Source organism: Lactuca serriola, chromosome 5 (assembly GCF_051521515.1).
Source record: "Lactuca serriola cultivar US96UC23 chromosome 5, Lser_US96UC23_V15, whole genome shotgun sequence".
In the NCBI taxonomy this organism is placed as follows: Eukaryota; Viridiplantae; Streptophyta; class Magnoliopsida; order Asterales; family Asteraceae; genus Lactuca; species Lactuca serriola.
The window spans coordinates 77,952,110-77,971,258 of NC_136412.1; positions in this window are offsets into that span (position 1 = coordinate 77,952,110).

Here is a 19,149-nt window from a genome sequence, read left to right on the forward strand (position 1 = left end):
GGAATCACCACGAACTCGTAGTGGCCATAGCAAGCCCGGAAAGCAGTCTTCTGTACGTCCTCGTATTTGACCCTCATCTGATGGTATCCTGACCGCAAATCTATCTTGGAAAACCAAGACGCCCCCTGTAGCTGGTTGAAGAGATCATCAATCCTCGGGAGTGGGTAACGGTTCTTCACCGTTACCTTGTTCAGCTCCCAGTAATCTATACACATCTGATGCGACCCGTCCTTCTTCTTCACAAACAGGATCGGGGGTCCCCGGGGTGAACTGCTCAGTCTAATGAATCCCTTGTCTAACAGATCCTGCACCTGTGTAGACAACTCCTACATCTCAAGAGGAGCCAACCGATATGGTGCTTTGGCTATCAGAGCCGCACCAGGGACTAGGTCGACCCTAAACTCTACCTGTCTCTTCGGAAGTATCTCAGGCAGCTCCTCCGGGTATACATATGCATACTCTCGCACCACTGGTACATCACCCACTGTCGCCTTACCCGCCTCTCGGGTATCCATGACATAGGCGACATACCCTATGCATACCCTATGCATCCACGTTGTGGCCTCTCACCCTAAATCACCAGCTCTCCCCCCACTTGGGGTCCTGACCCTGACCAACTGATGTACGCAGTCGATCACTGCCCCATTGGGGCTTAACCAATCCATGCCTATAACAACCTTGTTCCCATGCAATGGAATGGGAACTAAGTCTACCAGGTAGCGCTCCTCATACAGCCTCAGAACACAATCTCTAAAAACCTCTGATGCTCGCACTAATCGGTCGTCGTCAATCTCGACCCCTAGAGGGCAATCCAACATGCTCGAAGACTCAGGGAACCTCTTGCTAAGTGCAAGAGAGACAAATGATCGGGTAGCACCCGAATCGAACAACACCTGAACCAGGATATCGTTCACATGGAACGTTCCTAAACAAAACATATAACAGGGCACATCAATATCATAAGCGACATATAATCAGATCTAAGGAGAAGAAACATACATGTCACCATATCGGGTGTGGCGCGTGCCTCCTCGGTAGTCAGTTGGAAGGCTTGGCTCCTCACCACTGGAGCCTCTATCTTTCCCTGCCGGCCATCCGTAAGCCGCAAGTTCTTTAGAGTTGGTGCCGCCACTGGCGCTGCTGCTGCTGTCAATCTCGTGCAATCGGCCTTTTTATGGCCCTTCTGATTGCAATAGAAGCAAATCAGGTCAAATGTATGGAATGTGGGGATAGTGGCAATACAATCCTTGCCAAAGTGCCCAGTCTTGCCGCACTTATAGTAGCACGATGACCCTAGTCTACACACCCCCTCATGTGGCCTGCCGCATTTCCTGCAGCAGCACCGGCCCTGATGGCCCTTCGACCTAGAGTTGAATCCCTTGGGTTTCTTCCCCGAAACCCCAGTAATCTGCTCCGCCTCTGCCTTCCTCTTCCTGAGGTGCTCTAAGTCATTCTCCCTTTCCCTTGCCCTGGCAATCATGGAATCCAGGGTCAGGCATGCTGAGTAGCTGGCATGCTCCTGAATATCAGCCCTCAACATGTCAAGATAGCGGGTCTTCTGCATCTCCCCATCTCCTGCATACTAAGGCACCAATAAGGCCCTCTCTCAGAACTTGGTTGTAATCTCCGCCACCATCTCAGTAGTCTGTCTCATGTCAAGAAACTATCTGGCCAACTGCTAACGCTCCACAGTCGACGCAAGCTCAGCCCTAAATTTGGCCACAAAGTCTAACCAAGTCATAGCCTCAATGGTCGGGGCTCCAAATGAATCGCTAACTGCCTCCCACTAGTCTCTAGCTCTGTCTCTCAAACAACCTACAGCATATCGAACCTTCTACCCCTCAGGGCAGAAGCTCGTCAACTGTGCAGACTCGATGTTTGCAATCCACCTCCTGGCAACGATGGGTCCTTCACACCATAAAATTCTAGCGCACCACACCCTCTGAAGTCCTTGAAGGACAGTATGCGCGATCCTGACTGGTTGGATGCCATGTCGCTCCGGAACGCTCTGAGGCGATCATCCATCAGCTCGACGATCCCCTCCATGATTGACCTGAAAATCGCCGAGGTTGCCTCAAGGATGCCTCTCGTGATCTCTGATGCAAGGAACTCGCGCAGTCTCTCATCGACTGGTTCAGATCCCGAACCTGAACCTGGTCCTGATCCTGATCCTGATCCCGATCCTCCTCCGTGACACGTAATCATCACCATTCTGAAATAAAACATACAATTTATCAGGGTCATACAACATCTCGAGAGGTCTCACACACTCTACAAGTTCCCCAGTTCTATCTTGGCCCTCCTTGATTCGAGTACGGTTCATCTGCTTTTAGTAGTATGGGCCCATACTACCTTCCATATATATTCGTACTTTCCTCAAGGATTGCTTCGACTTCACCAGGTCCCTACTACTACTGATGCACTCTTCGCTAATATCATCCTAGGCTTACCCTAGGGTAACTGTCTAATCCACTCTCCACCATCAGCTACATAAGAAGTCCCTGTTATCTCTCCCTAACTAGCTCACGAATACTATTACATATTACTAAGACCCGATAATTCTTTGAGTGAAAGGTCTCTCCTTATAACGGTTAGACTCCAACGAGAGCTACGAAATAGGGCTAAACCTAACCTTCTGAAATTATTTAGTCCTCGTAATATGTAACTTAACGTATTCGTTTACTAGTTAATTAAAGACAACTAGGACCCCTAATAGCACAAAGACAACAGCACTCAGGCATTGAGTAACCCGAACCATGCACATCTTATCCAGGCTATCATATCACTGACTAATCAGTACTATCATGCAGCTCAACAAGTACATATAACAGGCATATTAGGCATCTACCTAGATCCTTAGCCCTATTCTAGCATGCAGTTCTCATACACATACAGTAGGCATAAAAGGCATCCTTCCTAGATCATTAGCCATAATCTAGCATGTAGTTCTCATAATCATATCATATCATAAAATGTATGGGTATCTTGGGGAAAACTTACTTGAGCTCGGCCGATCGCACACATCACACACATTGTTCTTTCTCAAAGCTCCTTATTTTAGACTTTAGAAAAATTATTTTCTTTCAAAAATCTTTCAAACCCTTGATTTAAGTCTAGACACCCCTGAAGGTGTGTCCGAATCCCTCAAACCAAGTCTCTAATACCAACTTGTAACATCCAAAAAATCAGGACCAAAAAAGTTTGTTTTTAATTATGTTACATATAAAACAATTTACTAAAAAACATCATCGATATCATATCAATCCATAAAACCATAATCACATGTCTCAAAATCATATCATTAATAGTAAAAATGTCAGAGTACAATCCCAAGAATCTCATATGCGGAAATCCGGTGTGTGTGTGATACGCTGCTACCGTGCCAGCTCCTTCCCTTTCAATGAAGAGGTACCTGAAAACAAAACTGAAAACTGTAAGCACGATGCTTAGTGAGTTCCCCCATCATACCACATACCATACATAACACATACTTCCAGACATATATGGGTGCCCGACCTACCCTGCTGAGCATACGGGGGTGCTCAACCTACCCCTACTAGGCATACCAGGGTGCCTAACCTACCCTTGTCAGACATATCGTGGTGTCTGACCTACTCCTCCGGTTCATTTCAATCGGTTATGGGAACTATTTCACCCCCTACTACTACTACATAAGACATAACATAATCATTCTATCAGGTATACTGGGGTGTCCGACCTACCCATCGGTCCTTACAACCGTGACACGGGGACTATTCCCCCTACTGCTACTAACACTTATCATCATATCAGGCTAGCACATAAAACATATCAGGTAGCAGCAAACCTAGATGACTATCACAAAGACAGTCATCTAACATACAATTCCTACTAGTGGGACAACACTGTGGTCCTAGACCCACCGCTACTGGAAGGTAACTCACCTCAATGTCGTAAAGTGTCTGAACTATCCTTGCTTCTAGAATCAACCCTCTCAGATCCTACACATAACGATCTTCCTTAATTACCATTTCCTGGTCAAAGTCAAAGTCAAGGTCAACACCTTGGTCAAAGTCAACTCTAGGTCAAAGTCAACATCCAGTTGACTCAACTCACCGAGTTGGCCCAACAACTCGTTGAAATTCGAAATCATGAGAACGCTAAAACTTCGACCCTACTTGCCAAGCCTCACAAGAGCTCGCCGAGTTCTCCTTTAAACAAAGTTGGGACCTTCTACAACCGACTCGCCAAATCCATCCTTGAAATCGTCGATTTCATCTTCATCCAAGTTAAGGTGTTTAACTCCTTGAACTCGTCGAGTTATTCGATCTTTAATCCCCTACTCCCGTCCATAATTTTTTAGTACTCTCTAGACTCAACCAGGTCGATCAGAAGCCAAAAAAGGTTGGGGAACCATACCCCGACTCGCTGAGTCCCATGAACGACTCACTGAGTCCCCTAAAGTCCATGTCCATACACTTGATTTCAGTTGAGTTCAATGCATGTAGAACATAGATCAAACCTCCTAGGGTCAATATTACACGTAAAGATACGAACTTTACATGCATGCATGGGGTATTTAGCTTAAAAGGAACTAAAAAGGGGTATCTAGGATGCATGGGACTCCCATGGCCATAAAGTTGGCACCTTTATGCCATGGAGTCCCTCAAGGGCTCTAGATCTGAAGTTTCAGCCCCAATGGTACACTCAATCCGAAGATGGCTTCGCTTAGACATAAAAAACGGGTAGAAATAGCCCTAAATGGAAACCTAAGCAATGGAAGATCAAGGTATAAGCTTTATACCTCTGATGGCCAGGAAATGCAACATAAACACTGAATCTTCTTCCATATTCTTGAATCTTCAAGCCCTTCCTTCCTTCTTCAAGCTTCAAAACACAAAGATTGGCACAAAAAGCTCAAGAACACACAAATGGAGATTAGGGTTTCGTGGAGAGAGTCTGGGGGTGATGAAGGCTAGAGTGGAGGCCACTAAAGGTGTTTAAATAGGATGCAAACCCTCAAATTTAGGGTTTTATCCAAACAGGTCTACTCGTCGACTCGGGGCTTCTGACTCGTCGAGTAGGTTACTTCAAACTCGCGTCCATAATCCAGTCTACTCGATGAGTTGGGCCTCCAACTCGTCGAGTCATAGTGTAAAACATGCAATTACTTGTATTTAAAATACGTACTAGGAACCGGGTGCTACACATGATGGCCTCATTTCCATCCTCCAACTCCCCTCAAACCCTAAATCACGTTTCCATAGCTTGTGTGAGCATTTGTGGCTTATTCAGTTTCTTGTGAAGTTCTTTTGTGAAGAAGGAGCCTTGAAGGAAGGAGATTTAGTGACCAAGCTCTTGGATCTGAGTTTTTCTGTGGTTGGTGCATCATCTAGAGGTATCAAGCTTGAAACTTTCTCATTGTTTTGTATAGTTCATGTTTTGGTCCATTTTTAGGGTTTTATGTCCCAAGCTTGAAACTTTATAAGTTTGATGAAATCCAGAGCATAGCTTTTGTCCTCTTAGGTGTTTTTAGATGTTTGGGTTCATAAAAATGAGATCTTGGTCATCAAGATCTCTCCATGCATGAGATATGTGGACCTTGTGATTAAAGGAATAGAGTTTATGAGCTTTAGACTTGTCCGGCCTTGCTAAGGCTTAAAGTCACCAACTTTATGGAGTAATGGACCTTATCTAACCCTGATCTGTAGTGATAGCAATTGTCTTAACGGATTAAGACAAAAAGAGTGAAAAGAGGAAAATTGGCGTACTCCCAGCTATGTGTCATGTAGTGCTGAGCCACCCCGATGCATGCATGTCTGGTTGTACGCCCAGCGTAGAGGGATGTACGCCGAGCATACGTGCTGGGTGTTGACTTTCTTTGACTTTTAGGGTTTTGGACAAGATGTGGACTTTTGAGGGGAAAAATGGTCATTTTACCCTCCTAAGGTTTAGTAGAGGACTTGGTCTAACATTTTAAGGGTTGTTCATGTCAATTATTAATTAGAGGTATATGTGACATATGTTAAACAGAGACTACACCGGCAATTCGGGTGTAGGATTTATTTACTTTACTTGCGAGGTAAGTCTTCTCACTATACTTACCTGTGTGGTAATCCATGTGTGACTGGAGGGTCTTATTCGTGTTATTAATCAGAGGGACATGTTTTCTTATACTAAGATAAATGTTATTATGCATTCTGTCTATGTGATTTGTGTTGTTACATTATCCTGTGAAAATATTGAGTTTTTCCGGAGGGTCCTTACCGAGCTCTGAGACTGGAGGGTCCTCACTAAGACACATGACCGGAGGGTCCTAATTGAGAAATAGCCATGAGAGGCTAATTATTTGTGTATGTGATATTTTTGGGAACTCACTAAGCTTCGTGCTTACAGTGTTTGTGTAAAATGTGTTTCAGGTACATCTCAGGATCGCGGGAAGGCGTCAGCATGATTGTACACGCCTGCGTGATGATTTGTGTTTATGTGGATTCTTGGATATTTGACAAACAAATTTCTGATGTTTTGTGTTTGGGAAAATTTCAATTTGGCATGAGAAATGTTAAACTATGTTTTGTGTGAAACTTTTAAAATGAAAATTTTGTTTGAAAATTTAGAGTGTTACTGTAAAGTCCAAAAATCGGATCTACCAATGATCAAAGACAAATAGCAACCACACAATACGAAATAATAAGCAAAGAAAGAACAAACCAAGATTGCATACTCTTTATAGCCTTAAAACGTTTGATACAACTTAGTGGAACTCGAAAATACGAAAGGCATCAACAACCTTAAAACATCTGGCACAACACCCTATTTATAGGCCTTATGACCGTGAGCAGTTTACGGCCGTAAACTCAAGTACAACCGTAAACTAATACAAAAATGTTTTTCATACGCAACCCCTATCACTAACCACTATACCTAGACCACCATTATATAGGGCCTTTCAATCTCCCCCTTGGTTTGGACTAGCTCGAGGCCATCCCCTTTGTTAACAATCATAACATCCATTTGTCCCATGGCACCATTCCACATACGCTTGCTCAAAATCTCAGCCACCATTGTCGTGTACACTTTAGCACATTCTTCATATATGTCTTCAACAACTTTAATCTGAAAGTTGCTAAGATAGCGAATATCCCATTTCCTGAACCGCAACAAGTCTCTGTGATCATACAACCTGATGCACCCATTCTTAAGCTTTATGATAGCACCAGAAGTATTTTCATCAAAAACCCAACACTCCAATGAGCTAAGAGACCCATCTGGATAACCTTGTAGCACCGAAAACTTCTTGACTTGTTTTGTTGTTGGCCACATCACAACCTGCAACGGCTTGTTAGTGGACGGCTCCAAAACATCTGAATGTTCACATATAACAGATTTTGCTGTTGGCATAGATGGAAATCCCTTCTTCACTTGATCATCAAGGAAATGTTTAAACTGAGTGACCTGTGGATTGTTCATCAGATTGATGAACGGAGCTTGAGACAACTTCGTCAAATCGATCCTTGTAAATAACCCAAATGCATGAATGTCTTTGTACAGCTCCGAATTACCGCTCTTTCGAATGACAATCCACATCCTAAGGGGGTCATGAAATCCCCAAGCGGCAACTCCCGATCTGTCTCCAAATGTATCTCAGAACCTAACCAATTGAAGATCAGTAAAAGTGATTAATGGTTCGCCCCGAGAAGCATTCCGATTTGAATTCCTCTTAAACAGCAACTGTCCTCTCTTCACTTCATCTTCTTGACCACGACGAATGATTTCTTGAATATGTGGAGCCAAAGGAGGTTCATCCACAACACGATCAGTAGTACCAGAAGACTGACCAACTAGTAGGTCAACTGGAAAAGCCTGTACGTGAAGATTGATTCTCTGCTCCTCAACAGACATTTGATATTTGTCACCAAGGTCAACTTCGAGTTTCTTCTTTAGTTCAAAGTAGCTCGAAGTTAGCAGATTAAAATGATCTTGCAATTCGTAAATCTGCTTAGTCTTCAGCTTTTTATCCTTCTTGAGCTCAACCAATTGTACTCCAAGACTAGATTTATCTAATTGTAACTTAGAGACTTGAACACGAAGGTTGACATTCTCAGCACGAAGTTCTGCTAGCTGAATATCTAACTCAATATTCTTCTGGCTTAGAACTGAAATCTCTTTCTGCAAACCAGAAAGAGTGAGATTGTCACCCCTAGCACCACCTTCATCAATGGGAACACCTTTCCTCGAGGGTCTGGCGATAGAAGTTGTTCTTCTGCCATGTGCAGCGCCAACCTTTCAGAAGCAGCATCTCGATTATATCTGTGAACTGAGAAACCAGGCGGTGCAGAGGGACCAGCAACATTAAATGTTGAACTTGGACCTGTAGGAAACATCTTGGTGGTGGTGAGTCTAGTGGTAGCAGCAGTGACAGGAGGGGTAGGAAGACCACTAACCAAGCTTGCAATTAGCTCAGATTGTCTCACGTCTAGCCTTTGTCTTTTAGATTGAGGTTGGTCAGAATCTGGGGTAAATACACTCATAAATGGTTCAGATGTAGGAGAAGTGGATACAGGAGGGGAACACCCTATAACCATCTCCATAGGAATTGAAGTAGACACCATTTGTTTTGATGTAGGAGTTCGGGTTTCAAGCGTTTCGCTTGATTTCCTAGTCTCGGTTGTTTGCAGAACAACGTCATCGACATTGTTGAAAATCATGTCAAGGTTTTCATGAGACACAATGTTTGCACTGCTGGCCAAGGAAGCCGCAATGTCATCACGATCAAAACCTATTAAATTAAGATCACTGAACGAATCATTTCTTTCTTCACCGACATGCATCTCCGCACCATCTTGATCATAGCTCAACACCTTTTCATGTTCTGAGGCAATTTGAGCATTAGGAGCTAGTGAGTCATCCTTTTCGGTTCCTTCATCCTCTGACACATCAATAACAATGTTGTTCGGAGTCGACTTTTCTGCAGATGCTTGTTCCGAGGAGGTTTGTTCAGACGACTCGTATGACTCCATCGGTTCATCCAACTCTGTAAACTTGCCAAACTTCTCTAGAGGATACAGTCCTTGAAAGATAAACTTGCCTTTACGATTTTGTTTGATGAGTCCCACCATGTGGGGACCCAAGGACTTCATATCAAGTGTCTCTCCCTCCTTCCTTACATTAGGAAACTGAATGTTGATGAACATTTGGACAAAACGAGGATACAGCAGAAAAGTATCCCGGGTAGAGGCTCTGATGTTAATAACAAATTCATCAAGGATGAACTTTGAGAAGTTGAATCTTATGCCAGCAGCAAGAGATACCAGTGCACCAGTTGTGCGCTGAGAAATCTCGTCGGCTCCAGACCTTCTACCCGAAATGCAGCTAACAAAAACATGCGCTAAAAACCTCCAGTATGGATGCAGTAACTTCTTCAATGTCGGCGGAAAAGTTCCCTCATAGCTCATTCTACGTAGAATTCTTTGAGCATCTTCAATTCCGATTTCCATTGGGAAATTGGGTTGATCGTCAATGAGTAGCACCTCGCGAATGAAGCCTTCATCAATCACAATCTCTCATCCCTGAACTTTTTCCTTCACAGTAAAGTTGCCATCATCATCCATGTGCGTTTTAGCAGTCGCCCAAAACTCGCGAATCAAATTTTGATACAGCACTGGATTGACCGTGATCGCGGATGCTAAGCAACATTCCCGCAACCGATGAATCATCGAGTGCATATCAGAGTGAATTGCTGGAGGATCTGCGAGTACAATTGCAAGGTTGTGCATGTCTGCAAATTTCAAATTCGCCATTTTCTACACTCAAACACAAACTGTGAGAAACCTCAAAATAAAATTTTATTTTGACCCAAAAAATATTCTAATTAAAAATATGATCAAAACAAAATTTTTAATAAAAAAATTGAGTTGGAAAAACAAGTTTACGGCCAAAATTATAAAGGAAATCACAAATTTTAGTTTTTTTTTAAAAAAAAAAAAACGACAGTAAACTAAGTTCTTGGGCCGTTAACTCAAAGTTTACGGCCTAAGAACCCTTTTATAAACTCATCACATTGCATTTCCTTATTTATTTAATTCAATTTCGAGGCAGTAAACGGATTGTTCCAGGGCCGTAAACACGAAGTTTACGGCCGAAGAACATTTAATCGAAAAAAACCACGAAAAACAAACCTACACGACGAATTGATGTATAACATTTAGATATATGAAAATGTAGGGATTAGTAGCATCAAAATAAATTCAAAACAAGTCCAAACAACAGCCAAACGGAGTTTACGGCCGGAGCTTATGGCCGTCAGCTCCGTCGAACATTTTTTCGCGATTTCCAATAAAATGGCTCGGTGAAAATTGAAACAAAATACATATTTGTGATCTACAAGTGATTACCTTTGTGATGATGTAAACGGTTTTTCGAAAATCAAATGAAAAAATTTCGAGCTTTTGAGAAGGTTTAAGGTGTATTTGCGGCCGGAATCTCATGAATGAGGAGATTCCGGCAGTGAACTCCTTTTTACCATTTTTCACCCTCACTTACCCTCTTACCTGATAACTACCCAGTATTTTCAACTTCCAACAATTAATTTTTTTAAAAAAAACTTTGAGGATTAATCTTAAAATAATTTCTAAAATAAAAAATAAAATAAAATAAAACTAACAAAACAAAATTTAATTGCTAGAAAAAAAATAAAACGAAATAAAAAAATAAAACTAAAAACAGTAAAAATAAAAATAAAAATAAAACAAAATAAAATAAAATTTTAAAAATAAAATTAAAAATTAAAAAATTAAAAAAAATTAAAAATTAAAATTAAGATTTTAAAAGTAGAAATAAAATTCAAAAAAAATTTTTGACAAAACAAAACTTAACCACTATAACTTTTGTGATGCTTGGATCAAAGTTGTTGGACAATCTTATTTACTTGTCGGTACCCTTATCTTCATATCTTCGTCTGATCGATTGTCAGTATTGTGGTCCACTTAAACACGAAAATTTTTGATGGTTTTGGACATTTTACCAATGACAAGATTCAGGCATACATCTAATTGTAAATTTCCGTTATTATGATAAATCCTAAATCTTAACTAAAATTACCTTATGACCATTTAACTGACTACAACTAGGGATATTGTTGTCCACCTAAATCGAGCAGCGAGATCTACAGACAATCTGTATGTGTTCAGTTTTAAATGTACCAGAACATGTTTCCCATTTCCTGATATGCCCCAGCCATCAAGAACTTCCAGATTACTCCTTACACCGGGTGAGCAGACAACCATTTAGAGAGAAGATAGATTCAGAATTCGATAACTTATCACTTTAGAAGGGTTGAGAAGTAGAAAGTTGCATATGCTGTGTACCAGGTCGGATTTGAAGTCACGTAAAGGAGACAGCATATGGCTAACAGATAGGAGAAGTTTCATAGATATCACTTGCAGAGAAATAGAGTTGCATATGCTGTAATCCAGGTCGGATCTCTTCCTATCACGCAAAGGGTGCAGCATATGACTAACAGTAGGAAAGAAAGAAAATGATATTCTACAGATCTAATTTATCGGAATTTACCAGTCACCCCATCCAACCAGAATTAAGGACAGAATCCGTACATCGAGGAAAAGTGACTCCACGGTTCCAGATACGGGTTATTTAGTGTGACCGATAGATTCGCATGTATATCTCCCTGCTCAACCTATCCGAGCGTCGTGATATCAGGTTAAACGGATCTAACTAGGTCAAAGTTTTTCAAGTCCTTAAAATTTGTTAAGTTCAACTTTTCCTAGTCAGGTCCATTTAAAATCTTTCGTGCCTACCAGCACATCGAGTACAGAGCGTAGATGATTCAACTTAGCTACGTTACGCCGATTCAGATTGCCCGTTATCACTTGCTGATTTCATTTCCCATCACAATACCTACAACTCAAGTTGTCAACAATAATTATTCAATTATCTGAATAGAAAGGACACTATTTTTGGATTTTTTTATTGTTTGCTTTTTTTGTTGTTTTTGGATTGATATATTTCTCCCCCTAAATTTGTGCATGGGTGAGAATACGAAATAAAAAAATTCGCAAATTTAAACTATCCTAAAACAAGAAATAAAAAATAAAGCATAAAACAAATTAAAAAAAATAAAAGAAATAAAAAAACTTAATCCTCAAAACGTATCATTTTCAGAAATCCCACAAGCACATCGAAGCGAGCTTTGTTAAATGGCTTTGTGAACAAATCCGCCACATTATTATCAGTGTGGACCTGTTCTAGCCGAATTAAAGATCGTTCATAATAGTCTCTGATAAAGTGAATTTTAATGTCGATGTGCTTGGTTTTAGAGTGTTGGACTGGGTTTTTAGCAATTTGAATTGCCGCTTCATTATCACAATAGATAGGGGTTTCTAAGTAATTCAAACCGTAGTCCAACAGCTGATGTTGGATCGAGATAACTTGAGAGCAGCAAGCTGATGCAGCAACATTTTTCGCCTCTACTGTTGAAGTCGAGACAGTGTGCTGCTTCTTGCATTGCCATGAAACTAATCTGTCACCTAGGTATTGACATCATCCTGAAGTTGATTTCCTGTCAAGCTCACAGCCTCCATAATTACTGTCAGTAAAAGCATAAAGATCAAATTCAGAATTCTTCGGATACCAAAGACCCAATTTAGGGCTTCCTTTGATATACCGAAAGATTCTTTTGATAGCAATAAGATGAGAAAGTTTAGGATTAGCCTGATAGCGTGCGCATTGACAAACTGCAAACATAATGTCAGGTCGACTTGCAGTAAGATACATCAGCGAGCCGATCATCGATCGATAGAGAGTTTGATCTACGGACTCGCCTTCCGGATCTGGAGTCAGAAGAGGTCGTTCAGCCATCAGTGTAGACGCAGATTTTGCATCGTGAAGCGCGAAGTTTTCAAGAATATCCTCCACATACTTGGCTTGATGTAGCAGGATTCTGGTTGAATTATGTTTAGCCTGAAGCCCCAAAAACATGGTCATTTCTCCCAAAGAACTCATTTCGAATCGTTTCTTCATTACACCTTCGAACTCCTTGCAAAGTTGTTGACTGGTTGATCCAAAGATGATGTCGTCGACGTATATTTGTACGAGTATCTGGTCCTTGTCGACATGCTTTATGAACAATGTTTGATTGATAGTGCCGCAAGAGTAACCATGTTCGAGCAAATGCTTTGTTAGGGTCGCATACCATGCTGTAGGAGCTTGATGCAGCCCATATAACGCTTTGTCCAACTTGTAGACATGATTAGGATACTTCGAGTCGACAAACCCAGGGGGTTGATCAACATAGATTTCTTCCTTCACCTTGCCATACAAGAAGGCGGTCTTAACATCCATTTGAAAAACGGTAAAGTTCATATAAGAAGCATACACTAGGAAGATACGAATAGCCTCCAGGCGAGCTACTGGAGCATAAACTTCAGTGTAGTCATGACCCTCGACTTGTCGAAACCCACGAACTACCAATCGAGCTTTGTTTCGCACAATAACCCCTGAATCATCCTGCTTGTTGTGATAGACCCATCGTGTGTCAAGAGACTTTTTGCCCTTCGGTAACTCAACTAACTTCCAAACACCGAGTTTTTCAAATTGGTGAAATTCCTCATGCATTGCATCCACCCAGCTAGGTTCGTTTAGAGCCATTTTTACATTCTTGGGCTCAATTTGAGAAATAAAGCAAGAGTACAGACATGTATTCACGTTTCCACTCTGACTTCTAGTTTTAACACCATCATCTAGCTGGCCAATGACATTTTCGATCGGATGATCGCGTTGAACCCTTGAAGGTATTTCTTGGCTGATGTCATTGAGAGAAACAGGAAGAGTGTGAATGTTGATACCTCCTTCATTTGTTGGTTGGGCAGCACCAGATGGTCCTGCGACATACTCATCTGCAATAAGATCAGGAAAGAGTAATTCCATAAAGGTTGAAGAGACAGCGGAAGCATCATTTGGAATGAACTCTTTCTCTGTAGATATGTGAGGTGTCGTTTTAGCATCAGAAGAATCAGTATGGACTGATTGAGGACTATCATGTTCCAAGAACGGCCTCCCTTGAGGAGTAGCAGAGGACTCTCTGGAAAATGTTGCAGAAGACTCCCCCTTAGGTGCAGCAGAAGACTACCCCTCAGGTGCAGCAGAAGACTCCCCTTCAGATGTAGCAGGAGATCCTCCCTTATGCGAACCAGAGGTCTCTCCCTCAAGTGAAGCTTTAGCTTTCCCTTTCGATAAAGCGGAGGATTTAGATACAGGCTTGTACACAACTTCTTCGTCTTCATCTTCAGAGATACTCTTCCAATGCGAATCAGTTCTAGATACATCATTTGAATACACATTTAAGGATTTGAAAAGTGACGTGTAATCAAACAACCAATCCGGACCCACTCTTGCATCTGTCTCATTCTCTTCCAACCAACGCACGTCATAGGATTCCACAATCTGTTTGGTTTTCTTATTATAGACTCTATAGGCGGTGCGAGCAGCATACCCTACAAAATAACAGTCATCGGCATTGGCATTAAACTTCGGGTTGGCATCTAGGTGAAGAAGGGTGCAAGGACAGCCAAATACGCGGAAATGACTGACTGACGGCTTGTGTCCATAGTAAATTTCATACAGAGTTCTCATTTGAGCTTTGTTGATTAGCACTCGATTCTGAACATAATAGGCAGTGTTTATCGCCTCAGCCCAGAAGAAAACTGGCAGCTTTGAGTCACACAGCATCGTTCTTGCAGCGTCTTTTAGTGTTATGTTCCGCCTTTCAGCAACACCATTTTGTTGAGGTGTATGAGCTGAACTAAATTGACGCAAGATACCCTTTTCAGCGCAGAAATGATTGAGAACAGAATTCTTAAACTCTGTTCCATTATCGGTACGAAGCGCCTTCACCCGATTGTTGGTCTGATTCTCAACTAGCACAATGAACTTCTTGATCAATTCAGTGACGCCAGCTTTGTTGGATAGAAAGAAAACCCACGTAAATCGAGAGAAATCATCAATCACAACTAGACAGTAAGAGCTTCTGTTGATGCTCAGCACATTCACTGGACCGAACAAATCCATGTGAAGTAATTGAAGAACCTGACTAATTGAGTTGACCTGTTTTGGCAAGTGCGGATTTTGATGATGCTTTCCTTGAGCGCACGACACACATTTTTCAAACGTAATAAAGTCCTTGACGGGCAACCCACGGACCATCTCATTCTTCGCAAGACGATTTAGATTCTTGGCGTTAGCATGACCTAATCTTCGGTGCCGCAGCATTGCAGTTTGCTCGGAGATCTTGGAGAATAGACACGTAACTTGTTCTGGAAGATTGCTATTCATGTCAATGATATAGGCGTTCCCATCCCTTTTTGATTTTACGAGAATCCATTCTTCTGGGATGACAAAGCTTGGCTTTAGAATCATACATTCCTTGTCAGTGAAATGCGTAGAATAGCCCTTGTCACAGATCTGAGAAACGCTTAATAGACTATGTTTCAACTCGGGAGCGAAATTCACATTTTCGAAACATAGAACTCCATTTGATACGGTTCCTCTTTGATTGATCTTACTGCCATCTCCACCCACAAAAGATACATATCCCCCATTAAATGATTGAATGTTGTGCAGTTGGGCGATATCTCCCATCATATACCGGGAATAGCCACTGTCGACGAACCAGAGTCTGACAACATTTCCCCGCAACTGTCCCTGCAAAATGTGCGGGTTTAATTAGATTTGGGCACCCAGGTCATGATCTTCTTGGGTGATCCCGATGCCTTTTCATATTTATTACATTTAAACTTCTCTGAGGACACAGATGATGTATTGGGAGCAGGTTTGGGCATCCATTTATAATTAGGTTTTCTAAGTGTCCCAGTTGATTTAGTCATTGAGTGCTTGACAGTCTGCTCAAAACATGTGTGACTTCTACCAGAGTTGGTTGAGGACCCACTACTGCTTCGTGACGAGCTTGACCTTGGCTTGGCTGTGCTCATTTTCAGCAGACTGCCTGGGACAGGGTGATTAAAAACTTCTTTAAGTCTGTGAAAAACAGTTCATTTTCTATTTCGTTCATCTGCCCAATCATCATTTCGAGAGCGACTTCTAAAGGAGTTTCTATTTAAAGACCTTCCTCTGAACTCGTTCTCCCCTCTTGGAAGATTATAACTTACAAACATACGATTAAGACAATTTCGAGCAATATGACCACTAGTGCCACAATTAAAACAAATCTTCTTGTTATTTTTAGAACTTGTACTGCATTGATCAGATTTGTTTTCCCTACCAACACCCTTGCTTCTCTCACAAGAACAAGCAACATTATTTGGTTGTGAGGCAAGTGAGGGTGCTATGATTGTGGAGGGTTGTGAGACTAGTGGTGTTTTCACATCTTTATCACAAATATTCAAATTGTCAACTAAATTGTTTAAAACTGTATCAGACATTTGACAACCACTTAAAACAGTATCAGAAGTAACAACCACGGTATCAGAAGAAACAAAAACAGTGTCAGAAGAATCAAAAATACCACAAGAACTATTGTCACTTAAAACATTTGAAAAAGAATTGTCTTTATTTAACACTAGAACTTCAAGTTTGGACTCAGTTTTATGTTCAGAAACAGATCCTTCAACTTCGTGTTGTGACTGATTCAAGGATTGATGTGCAAGAGAAGCAGAAATGATAGTATTTTCAACATTAATAAATCCTCCCGAAACAAAACCAGAAGATTTGCCATAAACCATAAATGATTCATTAGCAATCTCTTCTTTGGACAGTGGCTTATTCAGATATGAATGATTAAAAGGAGGTGGCACATTATTATATCCTAGACCTTTTGATTGATTTTTCTTAAATTTCATGTTGTGATCTATCATATTTGCAACTACCTCACTTTAATGATCATATTTCCTAACATCAAGCTTGGCAGTTTCAAATTTTCCACTTAAAGATTCAATTTCAGCCACTAATTCTGCGTTTTGTTTTACTACAAAATCATAGTTTTCACATTTATTACTGTAGTCCTCCTGGAGTTTCCTAAAGTCCTTAATTTTTTATTCTAGTTGAGCCTTAAGAGGTTTCTCACCTTTTCTAAGTTGATATCCTTCATATCTAAGGTCTTCTACATCCCTTTTTAATTTGCCATTTAATTCACGAAGGATTTTAAGGCTTTCTAATTCACTTTCTAACGTTTCAATTTTCTCTTGTAGGGTTTTTACATATTCAATACAAGCCTGAGAGCATGATGGGAGACTTACCTTTGATGAATTAGTTTCATGAGAAGAGGATACCATCAAGGCAAACTGTAGCTTCATCACACTATCCTCAGCTGCAACAATCCCTGCTGGAGTATCATCCCTTACCTGTGCCAGGTGAGCATTTTCTGGTCCATAGATGTTGAGAGCTTGTATTTGATCTTCCCAGTCGAAAGATTGTGCAACCATAGCCTTCTCATTGTTCGCTTGACCACTGCTTCGGCTGTTCCCAACTGCAACCATTGTTCTGTCATTATTAACTCTTCTATCGGGATGTGGGCAATCACGATCAAAATGCCCTGGCTCGTGGCAGTTGAAGCACCGAATCTTTCCCTTGTTGAATCCAACCTTCTTGTCAGCGCTCATTCCCCAATTATTCTTCCCTGTCTTTTTGGCAAACTGTTTTGCCCTAAATACTGCCATGGCAATTTGCCATGTGATGTCCATTTCCTCAACGTCCTCCGAATGGATTTGGTCAAGATCTGCAAATGACAATTGAGGTGGAAGCTCCCCAGCTACAAGTGCATTGTAGCAATTGACTAGCCCTGCAGCAAAGACAAGGTTCTCATCACACTCCTTTCCCTTTGAAGAGGAAGCCACATTTGAAGACGAAGCATTCAAGAATGATTGATTCTGTGGATGGGGTATGACTGAAGCAAAGGGAGCAGATGGATGAGAGAGCATCTGAGCCTGAGAAGGAGCAGTGAAGGATAAGCCTGCAGATGAATAAGAGAATAAAGAAAGAGCATTGTTAGATGAAATGACAAGATTTGCAGCTGAGTATGAGTTGACATGATTTATCTCTCTTTGCTTGTCATCAATATCACATGCTTTGATGACTGCCATCACTTCAGCTAGAGAAAGGCGATTGGGATCCTTAGTCTTTTTAATGACAGCTACATTCATGTCCCAAGATTTTAGGAGGGAATTCAATAGCTTCTTATTAATCTCGGACTTTGTATAAAACATCCATGCCACAGTCATCTCCGTGTTAAGAGTTGTAAATCGCTGCAGCTGAGCTTCAAGAGTCTCTCCTGGCACATAGTTGAACATGTTAAACCGTTGCCTTAGCATGTCTTGGCGACTCTCTCGCATGTCCTCGTTTCCCTCATACACCTCAATTAGGGCTTCCCACAATGCTTTAGCAAAAGTGTATTCTCTAAATCCTTGAGCGATTTTTGGTGAGAGAGCCATAGTTAAAATGGCCAATGCCTTTTCTTGTTCCTCTACACTCTCAAAATCTTCATCAGTGTAGTTTTCGATTTTCTTGTCAACCACCTATCCTGCAACCGTAGTGGTGATTCTGATCGAGTCCTTCGGGGAAACCATCAGCGGACATGAGCCTTGGAATGCGCGTGGTTGTACCCATCACAGCATCGAGTTCTTGATATTGGTTGTGATTTTGTGATTCCATTTTTTTATTTGAATTAAAATTAATTAATTATTAAATAAAATTTAATTTGCTGCTTAAAAAATTTATTTTTCAGAAAAACGTTTGCTGCTAATAGTTAACTTCCGAAAATTTGTTTACCGTCGAGCAAAACTCAATTTACTGTCGAAAAATGATTGCGGCCGTAAACTCCTTGATTACAGCCGTGAACTCGGCAAAAATTTTGGAACAAAATTTTCAAAGGTAATTAATCAGAAATCGATTAACTAATAATCGATTTACGGCCAATTGTTTACTGTCAAAAATTTTACTGTCAAAAAATTTATTTTATTTTTAATGATTAATGTGATTAAATATGATCTTTAATATTAGCAGCCTTAAATCAAAACTCGATTCACTGGAAAAGAACTTCGTTTGCGGTGAAGGAGCTTGAAGAGCTTGCGGCCATGAACTCGATGTTTACGGTCGTAAGCTTGGACCGAAAGCTTCATAAATCTCAGATTTCGACTGGAACAA